Here is a 13,579-nt window from a genome sequence, read left to right as displayed (position 1 = left end):
CAATTCGTGGTCCTTATGGTACTCCCAAATATATAAGAGACCTAAAAGGAAGGTAAGTGAGACGGTGGTTCTGTGCTTTTCTCTTACTTGGCTGTGCTCAGTGGGGTGATGCAGTGCCCCTATTAGAATTGCACTCACCGCAATGCTTTCCCCTGTGATGGGGTAGCAAACTCTGCACAGCAGTATGGATGATCCAAGTGATCCTGCGGCTATCCCTCTAAAGACTCCAGCCCGTCTATGTTTCTGGTACTGGTCCTGGTATGGATGGATGCCTCCACGCTACACTCAAACCCTTCCCGATGTTTCTGGGGTGCCTCATACGGTACCCCACATAAAGGAAGAGAGACCGACCATAGTGTAACTTCAATATGTTTATTAATAAAAATAAATATCAATGCTGACGAAATGCGTCAAGCTGAAACGTACATCACTCCATCACTTCCGCTAGAGTGGTTCCGCGCCTTGGAACTCATCCATACCCGGACGCTATCCAGCGGCTTGCACCATCAAACTTAAACTGTGAGTGGATATTTTTATTAATAAACATATCAAAGTTACTACAATATGGTCGGTCTATCTTCCTTTATGTGGGGCACCGTATGAGGCACCCCAGAAACATCGGAAGGGTTCGAGTGTAGCGTGGAGGCATCCATACCAGGACCAGTACCAGAAACATAGACCGGCTGGAGTCTTTAGAGGGATAGCTGCAGGATCACCTGGATCATCCATACTGCTGTGCAGAGTTTGCTACCCCATCACAGGGGAAAGCATTGCGGTGAGTGCAATTCTAATAGGGGCACTGCATCACCCCACGGAGCACAGCCAAGTAAGAGAAAAGCACAGAACCACCGTCTCACTTACCTTCCTTTAAGTCTCATATATTTGGGAGTACGATAAGCACCATAAGGACCACGAATTGATCGCACCCATTCTTTTTGGATTATTTTGGTACTATAGCACCTTCAAAGAGTAACGTGGCTGACTGTACATTTCAGCACACAATATTGGGACTTTGGATAAACATTTGGTCTGAAGGACTTCTTTATTTATTAATAATTATTTACTTGATAATTTATTTATCACTATCACCAACTCATCATTTATAACACTGTAGCACTATTTCTATTGGAATCTTTTTTAAGGAGTAATTTACTAATAACACTGGTTTCGATATCACTAATTTTTTACATATTTATCATAAACATTGTGGCACAAGAGCACTTTAATTTAAAAGTCATATTGTATGCTGTGTATGCATAAGTGTGTTTTATATATTATATGTTTGCCATATGGTACACTACACACCACTAGCACCTTAATATTTATCCATTCATTATAATAGATATAATATCACACACTAGTGGTAAATAGACCAACATATCTCAGAAGTAGCGCCCATATCCTTTATCATTAATATTCCACTGTAGACTATGCTGTCAGTATTTCATTATATACAAAGTCTACTTTAATGCCTTTGTAAATAAATTATAAAGTACTGTTACTGAAACAACACACACACTTACCCTTTAAACATAGTTGTGTCACTTCTCTTTGTTGAAGGTACAGTTGTCATTTGAAAGTGGTGCTCTCATTACTATGTCCAAACATCTGTAAATGCAAAAAAATATAAAAAAAAAAAAACCACTAAGCATCTTCAATTGTCTATATTGTGTTCTTATGTCCCCACACAAATATTAGCCCTAAAAACACTTAAAGCGGAACTTCCCCTTTAGTTCTGCTTTATGTCCTCCTCTCCATTTGGAATCCATTTTTTTTTTGGTAGGTACCTGCTCCCACTTCTGGTTGGATCACCTAGGCGATTCCCCCGAAAGCTCAGCTCGGCAGTCCATGGGCAGGGACATGTTATATGCCATTTGTGACTGAATAAAGGCTTTTAGAGGAGTCAATATCATCTGTGTACAGCTGCAGTTGCATTAGCTCCCATTTATTATTATAGATAGTTATATGGTGTGGACACAGAGCTTTACATACTGTATATTCACATCTGTCTCTACCCTCAAGGAGTTTATAATCCAAGTTCCTTATCCCACACATATGCATACACATATGAGGGCCAATTTAAACAGCAGCCAGCAGATCCCTGGAGTATCGGAGGAGGAAACTGGAGTACCCAGAGGAAATCCATGCAGAAACAAGGGAACCTGTGCTAACCACTAAGCCCCTGTGCTGCCCATATATGTATTTCACCTGTGTATTTAGTTGTCTGCAGTTGAGCTTAAAAAAAAAAAAAAAAAATAGGCTATGGGAACAAAAAGTTTAGAATATAAAAGTAACAAGGTCATATTAGAGAACTACATGCCAAACACTGCCCTAAGAAGTGGATTGCTGAGTAAGATGCCATAATACCTTCAATCCATCATGAATGCTGTTGCCAGACTCCTCCACCTCACCAACCGCTTAGTGTCTGCTACTCCTTTCTGTCGATCCCTCCACTGGCTTCCGCTCACTCAACTAATGAAATCCAAAATACTAACTACAACTTACAAAGTCATCCACAACTTAACCCCCAGCTACATCACTAGCCTAGTATCAAAATACCGACCTAATCGCTCTCCTTGTTCCTCTGAAAACCTCCTGCTCTCCAGCAACCTCGTCACCTGCTCCCATGCTCACCTCCAGGACTTTTCCAGAGCCTCACCAAACCTATGGAACTCCTTACCCTTATCTGTCCAATTATCTCCTACCTATTAGCTTTTAGACGATCCCTGAAAACCCTCCTCTTCACAGAAGCCTTTCCTACCCACACCTAACAACCGTACTTCCAATTTCTCCAACAGCTCATCCCCCACAGGTATTGCCTTCTGTTTCACTTGACCCTCCCTTCTAGATTGTAAGCTCTAACGAGCAGGGCCCTCTAATTCCTCCTGTATTGAATTGTATTGTCTTCCCTCATATTGCAAACTGTTGGCGCTACATAAATCCTGTATAATAATAATAATGGAATAATACGTGGCACTGTTCTTTTTACTTGTCTAGTGTTTTTTTTTTTTTCTTTATTGATGGTGACTTGAAATTTAGGACAAGAAAGAAAAAAAAAAAGTTTTCCAACAGTTGTCATCTTAATGACATTCACTCTACAAACAATCATGCAGCCTTCATATTGAAACAAGACTCTGCATATTCACTAGAGCCTTTTTGATTAAAAGCTCTAAAGCAAAGCAACTGTGGGCCAATGCATCTTTTTGAAAGTGTTTAATATTTAAAGGATAACTAAAGGCTAAACCTTTGCAGAGGGATTAGAACCCTGGTTGGTTTTTATTGCTGTCATAGTGAAAGTAAAAGAAAATCACAAATTTTTGGTTGTCCCCAGATAGAGGGAAAATTTTCCTATGGGTACACTTGTTCTGTTAGGAATTCCCATTTTACTTCCGGTTTGGCTATGGAACAGGAAGTGCAGGGAAATCTTCGCAACGGGGCACAGAAAGAAAAATGTATAATCATTCCTTACTCTATACAAAAGAAAAAAAGTTGTGTCTATACTTTATTTAATTGTTTATTCATAAGTTGGATACTACCACCTTCCAGATGCACAATACAGCTGGAAAGGCCTGAATATTGAAGTCAGAGGTAGATGTTTTGTAGCACTTGGCAGAAGTGATAAAGAGATATAGCTGCTGAGGCTCATTTAAATACAGTATACTGCATAACTTCCCAAGGACAACCAGTATTGTACTAGGAAACCTTGGTACTATTTGAGGAAATAAGAGCTAGCAGCTTCAGCCTGTTCTACAAGAATTCTATTCCCTGTCACAATGCACACAGCCCAGCATTTTAAAATGAATATCTAATGGACAAATATTGTACACATTAGGAAGCCATAGAGAAGCTCAGGTTCAGGGCAGAGCTGCAGAAGCCCACTTAAAGCATAAGCAACAGAGAATCACAAAAAAAAAAAAAAACGTAAGCCCAATAACCCATAGAAATCAATTAAGATTTCAATCTAAAGTGTGTGTCCAGGCAAACCTTTTTATTTTTAGGAGGGGGGGGGGGGGGGAGGTTCAGATTCAGGGGTCAGTTTTTTACCTATATCCAGGGTTCCATTAGAGAGATCTTCCTTGCTTTCTCTCCTGGTGACAACAGTTATACCACAATGGAAGAGAGGAAAAATCTGTAAGAGGGACATGGACAGCAGTAAAAAGCTGATTGGGGGGGGGGGGGGGGGGAATTGTTACACTAGCCTATGAAAAGCATTTAATTCCATTTTTGTTGAAGGTTTTCCCTCATTTCCTGTCTGCCGTCACCAAAATGTACATCTCTAACTTTTCTAATCAATCCAAAAAATAATTAATAATCAGTAATTTATAGATGACCTTTAGTAAAAGCAATAATTAAGGCCCCATTCACACCTGAGTGTTTTGGAGCTCACAGTTCCAAAACACTCAGGCATAAAAAAAAAAAAAAAAAAAAAAAAGCAATTCTTTATGAAGATGGTTTCAGTACTTTTGTAGCCTGATTTGGACAGATTGGCGACTTTTGAAGTGTTTTTCTCCATAGAAACGCATTAAAAACACTCAATTTGCGCATTTTTGGGATTGGGACTGATGCTGGGTTCTTTTTTCCAATGCCAACTCATTTGTTTACATGACAGCAGGGATGACTCATCATTGTTAGGACATAAAAAGCACAACAAAACACCTAAAAAAATACTCAAAAACGTGACACTCAGGCGTGAATTCAACCTAAGGGCACTGTAATGCAGTGGCTGGCGTGAAGCCCGGTGGGATCACCACAATGCTGAGCGCCAATTTATGGCACACTGCACAGTTTATTTTTTATTTTTTAAGAACTTCATTGGAAAGTGTCAGAGACATTTCATTAAGTTTAAATGCAGGCTGCTCATGCAGTTATTTTTCAGCACACACCACCGCAACACAGTGGAGAGAATAGAGCACATTGGAGAGAAGGCACTTTGCTTGTCATTGGGTGGGACTGTGCTGGAATAGCCGACCAACTCTGTCCCACCACATCTGGTGTGAATATACCCATAGCCTTGGTTCACCCCAAGAACTGCATGTGAATCACACAGGAACAGAACCGTATTCTCGCTCAATTAACCTGCTATTCAGTGCAGTGCGGTTTGAGCTTATTCATTTTGAATGGGCTCAAATCACACTGCACAGTACCAAAGTTGTGCATGCAGCACTTTTGGAACTGCACTGCAACTGGATTGCACAGAAGTTCTACGTTTACGACCTGCATTTTGGGTGTCATTAAGATATCACTGACACCCACAGCAGATTGCAAGGGCAGTGCGATTTGAATGTGGTGTAGGAAACATGCACGGATCATAGAGTTTCCCCACACAGCATTAGTGTGAACATAGTTTCATCACCATTTAGGGTTTATCATGTTTCAGCGCCTCCCACCTCAAGATCAGAACATTTGTAGTCCATCCACACTTCCTCCAGCAATCTTACTAAAAGTCATCTCAGACTGAGAACTTAGATACAGAGAGATTGGAGTGGCAGAGTAAAAAGTAATGTAACAACGAATGGTTATGACCAATAGCCATATCAGCATGTTTTTCGAAATTGACCTTTTTACTGATCAAGTAAGGAATGCAGCACTATTTTTAAATCAGGATAAAAGAACAGAATAGTTACTCCCTTGCAAGATTGTATTAGGCCACATTCACATTTAGCAATTCAGAATCGCTACAATTCTGCCTGCGATTCCAAATCGCACTGCAATGCTGGCAAAATACAACACATGTTTGTGCACCATTCATTTTTAATGGCATCAAAACGCAGTATGTTTTTGCAGCAATTAATCACATGCCAATCATGGCAAATTGCATCGCGGGGCTTGGAAAGAAGCTGGAGATTCTTTTGGAGGACAAGCTTCACACGATATCGTTTGCCGCATGACAACTACGGCAAAACCGCACAGCATTTTGTTCCGTTAAAAATATATAAAAATTGCACAGAAAATATGTGTGCTGCGTTTTGCCAGCATTGCAATGCAATTTGGAATCACAGCCAGAATGGCAGTGATTCTGCCCACAATCCCAAATTGCTAGATGTGAACAGGATTGTCACAGAATGAGTCACAGGGGATTTATTTTGTTGCTCTTTGATCTTTGAAAAGGATTTTCAAAATAAGTTGGGGCGCTGTATAAAATCTACATTAAAACAGAATGCAATGATCTGCAAATCTCATAAACCCATATTTTATTCACAATAGAAAATAGAAAGCATATCAAATGTTTAAACTGAGAAAATGTGGAAGTGCGATTAGAATATGGGTTTATGAGACTCGTAAATCATTGCATTCTGCTTTTATGTAGATTTTACACAGCTTCCTCACTTTTTCGGAATTAGGGTTGCAGCACATGTTAAACCTGCATTTAGGGTACAAAATGTTCCGGCACACCCCTTACCCCCTGAGACACCCCTGCCTCTGACAGCGGGCAGGAGCTCTTCTACACTGCAGCCAATGTCACTTTTAAAATTGTCACAGTTGTGCAGGCTCGTAGACTATTCACACTTCCTCCAGTAAATAAAAGCCAATACGGAGGTACAGGCAGAATGCTGGAGGAAGGGAGTGTGCAGAATCCCCACATTGCACCCAGGACCCACTGAAAAACTTTACAGGCATCTATGTTAAAAAAAAAAAAAAATGCACATTTTTTGCCTGCAGAAATGAGTACACAGAAATGGGTGCATTAATTATTTTTTACTTAAAGGTGAACTTAGCGTTTAATACCAAAAATTATCTTCCAGACCCTCGCAGGTGTCACAAAATGAACTGCACTCAGGGAGCCTCAGGGATGTGAGAGAGTTGGGGTAATTATGAACAGTGGACACACGATTAAAATGTATCCATGTTCGAAAATAAAAAATAATTTATGTACAGAGTCATTGGACTTTAATGTATGCTAGTTTAATTATTTTAAATAGAACACTCTGCAAGTTGCTAAAAATACCTAGGATAATTGTGGTCAACTTACTAGAATGTGGAACCACAAGAGTTCCTATGCATAAAACCTGTCTTCAGGACAGCCCTATCAAATGTCCTGAGGAAGAGGGCAGTCAAAGCACATTATCGTTATCTATGTGGCTTCATGCTCCCTTATACCACCCCAAAGTTGCACTGACTTTGGAGTGCAACTTTGGATGGGTGTATCTTGTATACACTTTGGCTTTGACCAGTAATAATGGACAACTGTTGCAACATGTAACATGAAAACGTTAGAAGAGTAAAACATTTTTTATTCTTGTATATAAAAAGTTATTCAAATTATTGACGAGTATTTTAGACTAACCTCTGCTTAGTAAGTATACACAAGGAAATACATATATGAAGATGTGTAAAGGAAAGAATTGCTGCCTAAATTGGTGGAATGAAAAGTGCTTAATAGCTGTATAATTATCTCATGTCACAAGTTTTATCTCCAAAGTCTTTCTGCTTCTGAGTGACTCATCAGCAATAACAAGAAGCACATGCATATAGCAGTCCCTGCCTGAACTTTACCTGCCCTAAATGTTCTGCAGAAGACACCAGCACAATGCATAATGGGAATTGTAGTTTAATAAAGTCAAATGAATAACAGGCATATTAACAGCTGCAGACTTTACACTCCATTGGTATCGGTTTTTAAAAGCAGCTGGTGCACAAAGGCATTATGGGTGCCAATATTTACCAATGTTGATTTACTAATTTATTTAGCATAGTATCTTTAAAAAAAAAAAAAAATACATTTAGGTTCCACTTTAGCTTAGCATTGTATCTTTTCAAAAAAAAAAAAAAAAAATTTGTGTTCTACGCTTGTATTTTTTGGCTATCGCCATTACTTACTTGCCTGAAATTCATTCTTAAAAGTATAACTAAAGGCAAAACTTTCTTCTTTAGTTTTTGATATAGTGGAGAGGGATTAAAAAACCTCTCAGGATTCTGTTGCGATCTGTGTCCCTGTTAAGGAGATTTACCCCAAATGGACTGTTTGCGATTATCACTGACAGTGAAAGTGAAATTACTTTTTTGGTAACTAAGTAATGTAACTAGTTACAATACTAATATTGGTAACTACACTACTTTACTAGGCTATAGGAGGTAACTACACTACTTTACTAGGCTATAGGAACACGCTTTCCTGCGTTACCCAAGCCGTGCGATACAATCGTTATTTTCGAAGAATAGAGAGGGATGAAGTTTATGACTTTTTGTTGCACTTTATGTTTTATTCTGTTTTTTCAGGTTTTGTTCTCATTTTTCCCAAAGCCTGTGTTTATACAATAAACTCTATGCAGAAAGAGTGTCATGTATCTTCTTCTACACGGTCAATTAAGAAAGAGGAAAGTAAAGTAATAAGTAGTGAAGTTACTTTTCAAATGCAGTAACTAGTAAAGTAATCTCATTACAATTTACAGAACTAGTAACTAGTAACTAGTTACATTTTTTGAGTAACTACCCCAACACTGCTGGTAACAACCAGAGATTCCCTAACTTTGGAGAGATTTCCTTACTTCCTGCTTGGCTATGGGACAGGAAGTAAAGAGAAATCTCCCCAATAAGAGACAGATGCAAAATAAAAACTGACAGGGGTTATATAACTAGAGATGCACTGAAATTTTGTCAGCCGAAACATATAAAGACAAAAATTGTGTTATCAGCATTTTGTCAAAAAGAAAAAGGTGCCAATAATGGCACTGAAAACGCATGTGATTTTACTGTGCTTCATGTGACTCAAAAAATGCATCAAAAATGCAACAGGTGCAATATTGAAGTGTTCTTGCTGCGTTTTCAATGCATTTCAACGGGAAGGTGCGTTTTTGGTGCGTTTGTTTTAACTGACTACTGGAGGGTAGACTTTGGGAAGTTTATTATCCAGCCAAATGTTTGAGGGAACTGAATCAATTATTCTCTAGACTATGTACGACATGTTTATGGCCAAAAAGTCCTTCAGCAAGAGGTCGTCCAGGTAATCTGTGACATGAATGCCCTGGATCCATAGAAGTTTGGGAACAGAGCAGAGGAGAGTCTGAATGGTAGTGGTACAGATTGGAAGTGCTTGTCTCCCACAGGAAAAAGCAGCAAGCATAGATGTAAAGAAAAGTTGGGATTCCTTGGTCTAGAAGCAGTGACACAATCGTTTGTCCCAATTTGACAGCCACGCAGGTGAATGTGCCCAGACACACACTGGCTCTGCATTCGGGGGTGCTCACCTGCACAGCTGTCAACTGGGATGACATATGTGCCAGTGCAGCGGCTGCATTCCCATAGATATAAATGGTCTTTCGGCATGCAGCACATGCCAGCTCTGGCCACTTAAAGACACAAGTCTGGTATGTGAGGGGATCCCAGTAGGGTAATCTGTGGATGGGGTCTGGACTGAATTGGGTTTTGTATATCTGGATACAGGAACTGCTATAACCCAGACATTTCCATGTTTCTGTGGTTGTCTCTGTAGTAAATGGCAGAAATGCAGTAACGTGCTTTGTGCATTTTTGGCAGAAAAAGTGGGCAGGAATGCATTAACTGGGAGGCACAATGCAGCTACCTCAAACTTCTGAGACAAAGTCTAGATAGGAGGAAAAAAAAAAATTGTCAACTTCAAATTGCTTGCACCTAGAACTCTTCCTCGGACAATCATGCCGCATTGTGTGCTACGCACTGTGCTTTAACTTATTAAAGGCCAGGAACTGGCAATATCATTAAAAGGGATACACCGATAACATTTTTTTTTTTTTTTTTTAAAGACAGAGTACTAGTACTGATACTTTTTCTTAGGTACTCGCTGATACCAATTATCAATACCTTCATTCAAACCATACATGCATAAAAACTAATGAGAAAAACCACACACATTTCACTTACAGATACATCAGTTTTCATGTGCATTTCAGTGAGTTTTTACAGCCTATTTACACTGCCGGGCCACAGTGAGATATGAAAAAGAGTTTGTCTGCTTTAGGTGAGATTTCTAATCTCATACACTATAATTCGCTTTGGAATTGCACCTGAACCACTGGAAAAAAAAAAAAAATCGCACCAGATCAGACTTTAAAAGTGCACTGCAAACTGGCCCGTACATATTTGCATATTTGTGAACAGAGTCTGAAGGTACCAGTTTTAGTATCAAGAGTATTTGCAGGGCAAGGCACCGATATCAGTGCAATGCTATATAGAAGTAAATCCTGTCTTATCTTATCCAAAATGTTCAGCCTACTAGAGGTCCAGGCTTCACCTGTCATGGTGGATAAAGCACCAAAGGGTTCTTCAGGGTCTCGAACGACGAAAATGGACTATGGCAGACCGCCCTATGGTGACTATACATACTGCACTTCTTGCCAGGGTAAGGGTATAACACAGGATCCAATACCTGCAACAATAGAGGCTGTCCCCACACAATGAGATCCAGGTACTGAGGAATCACCAATTTGGGACCATTCTGAAGCTGCTAGATAATACTGGACAATAAGAAGGAGAACAGGTCCATCACCTAAGGACACTACTGAAAAGCTTGAGTCTTATGGAGTGCTTTATTACTATGCACTAGGGGTGGACCTAGCAACATTTTTTCCAGCGTCCAATCACCTGAAGGTGTCATTCATATAATGCATGGTCTATGTACATGAGCCCTGTGTCCTGTACTGTACCATTAAGACTAGTGTTGGCTTTAGTTCTACTTCAAACCAGGTGCACACAAATATTTAGTGACATATATACATATTGTTAACATACACATGCTTTTTTCTCTCTTTTGGTTAGTCCTGGTTCACATTGATGTGTTCCAGAATGCATGGAATTACAGGACAATTGATATAACTGACTTTCTATGGAGGCCGTTCCCATATTAGCAGTGGGATTCAAATGCGATTTTGAAAAGGGTCCTGTGGGAGCGTAGAGGGTTGTGATTTTAACCTCCCAGTAGAGATGGGCTCAGGCGTGTTCGGATCCTAGTCCCAACCTACCTGAGCAATCCCCCCAGGAAGCCGGCACTGCACACCGCTAATCAAAGAATGTGTGGCATTTCCCGATCCACAGCTGCACGTACACATGTCCTGACTAGGCTGCCTATGATTGGTGGTGTGCAGTGACAGCTTCCTGGCGGGATTGCTCAGGTGGGTTGGGACTAGGATCCGAACACACTTGAGCCCATCCTTACCCCCTAGGCTTGAATGGTAACTGCATGCAAAACACATATCTGTCCTAAGAACACGATTCCAGTATGTTTTTTTATCCCTTCCCTGGAGGGAGAAAGAGAGAGAGAGAGAACGTGAAAGAATAAATCACAGCTGTATAAAAATTGCATGAAAAATGCATTGGAATCGTCTGGACCGCATGGACTGCACTGCAAAACGGATTCAACTTGCACCACATCAGTGTGAACCTAGCCTTAGTCAAATACTATAAAAATATATAGTACACTAAATACAGTTTAGCTAGTAGCAGACACGTTCTCTAACTTAGGGAAGCTTGCTTAATTGATTTACTGGCAGAAAAGAAAGGCAAGCTCTGCCACACTATCCTTAGAATATCCTCTCAATCCATCTAAAGTCAGTCAATTATTAATGACATGGGAAAATGATCTCCATTTAATTATCAAATATTTATACCTGCCTCGCCATTATAAAAAACCAAAGACTTTCAGATCAACCCGCAGCGGTGCAGTCATCTTCAGACAGTGTATCTCTGTTATTTTAAAATGCACATTCTGAAAAAGATAAAATAGGAGGCAGTCAGTAGCTGGACAAATACGATTATGTTTTACTAAAATTACCAGACCTATATTTAAAATTTCATCTGTAGCATCGCAATACAATTATTTCTATTGTGAAATATATTTAATACAGATGAATTTCTTTTAAAGTGATATTAACGGCTTTTTTTTGTCATACAGAGCAGCCCTGATCCGCCTTTTCTTAGGTCCCTCACCGGCGTTTCTGGCCCTCCCTCCTGCCAAGTTCCTTCAGAGCAAGCAGCATGGGGGCATCCAGGAGGACTCGCTCTCAAGCTGCGACTCTGCGTGTCCATTCACACACAGCCGCGGTTTGGCCCGCTCCCTCTCCCTCATTGGCTCACTGGCTGTGACTGACAGCAGTGGGAGCCATTTGCTGCTGTCTCAGCCAATGAGGAGGGAGAGTCCTCAGAGAGCAGAGGCACTCGTGCACATCGCTGGATGCTGCACAGAGAAGGTTTTTTACCTTCAAGCATAGAATGCAGGTAAAAAACCTCAAGCCTTTAGAACCACTTTAAGGCTTTGCCTTTAAAAGCACTTGCAGATTCTCATCAATGCCAGGGCAGCAGTGAAGTAACCACTGTGTGCAGCCCCCCCGGTGAGGGATACCATGTCCCATCCATTGCAACATTAAGACCCCATTCAGACTAGCGCGACTTGTCAGCCTGACAAGTCGAGCTCGGTCGCTCGCCATTGATTAGCACAGGACCCGTTCTAATAGGACCGACACAAGTCGCTCCGACTTAGAAAAAGGGTCCTGTACTACTTTGGGGCGACCTGGGAGCGACTTGCATTGACTTCCATTATGTGGAATTACGCTGTGCACCGCGACTTCACAGGTCGCCCCTCGAAGTCGGATCGCGCCAGTCTGAATGGGCTGTAAATGTACACACAATGCATTTGGTCTTATTGATTGGACAAGATTCACACCCTCAGACCAGTGCCGAATTAACACTCTGCAGACACTCAGTTTGGCAAGAACTAGTTATTGAAAGCAGGTTTCTTTGAAGCAAGTAAAGGCAAGGAAAAGAAGTGGATGACATTTTCACAAAGAACCCCTGTCCAGCTAACAGTGAGTCCCTCTTCTTACTCCCTCCATTAAGTGTCAATTAATATGTCACCCTCACAACACAGCCTCCTTGGTCCCACTCAGGCGCATGTTGCTAGGTGAACAGATTTTGGAAATTCAGCCGAGGAGCTGCATGGACATTCAGTATATGCCAGGCATGATCCCAAGCACAAAGTCCACAGTCTGACAACACGGCAATGTTTACGGCAGGAACATCCCTGTGACAGTAGCACCATAGGAACTACATTGCTTCAGTGCCTCACTTATGTTACACTATTACTGTTTTTGATGCTACTGACAGCTCTACAATTAAGTGTCAATTCACTTTTTCAACTGAGTTCTGTCACAGTGAATGAGATCTCCAACTTTTGACATTTTGGAATTCCCAGTGCACTTTAATAGTGGAACTAAAGGCCCGTACACACGTACCGATCGTCGGCATACAAACGTCGGTGGACGAAGGATCTGCCGATTGTACGCGTGTTAGTATGGTGCCTCCGACAGATGTCTGCGCACAATCCGCGGACAAAAGTCTTTCGTGCAAACATGAAAATATTTGTATGCCGACACCAGAACGGACGATTGTTCGCCTGTCAGTACACAATTCGGCCGACAGACCGCAGATTTGCAAGACTGGGCATGCTCAGAAAATAGAAAACACAGGGAAAGTTAACCATTACATGACATCACTTCTGCAGTCGGCGGACAAAATTCTTGTGCTGTCCTTGTGCTGTCTTTGCACTTTTCAGCAGACACCGACATCCCGGGGAGAAAAGAGGAACATTTGTAAGCCGACCATCGGTACGTGT

General features: G+C 40.9%; 1 long non-coding RNA gene across 1 annotated transcript; it reads right to left on the bottom strand.

Annotated features, from left to right (window-relative positions):
* Positions 1–1,598: 1,598 nt before the first annotated feature.
* On the bottom strand, positions 1,599–11,663 carry LOC309544399. Its single transcript, XR_014224850.1, has 3 exons — positions 11,580–11,663; positions 4,045–4,129; positions 1,599–1,608 (listed from the first exon to the last, which is right to left on the bottom strand). It is a non-coding gene; the product is annotated as an uncharacterized lncRNA (long non-coding RNA).
* Positions 11,664–13,579: the final 1,916 nt, after the last annotated feature.

This window comes from Pelophylax lessonae, assembly GCF_965119305.1.
Source record: "Pelophylax lessonae genome assembly, chromosome: 1".
Classification (NCBI taxonomy): domain Eukaryota; kingdom Metazoa; phylum Chordata; class Amphibia; order Anura; family Ranidae; genus Pelophylax; species Pelophylax lessonae.
The sequence above is the reverse complement of the archived record's forward strand: the minus strand, read 5'-3'. Positions and strand labels throughout refer to the sequence as shown.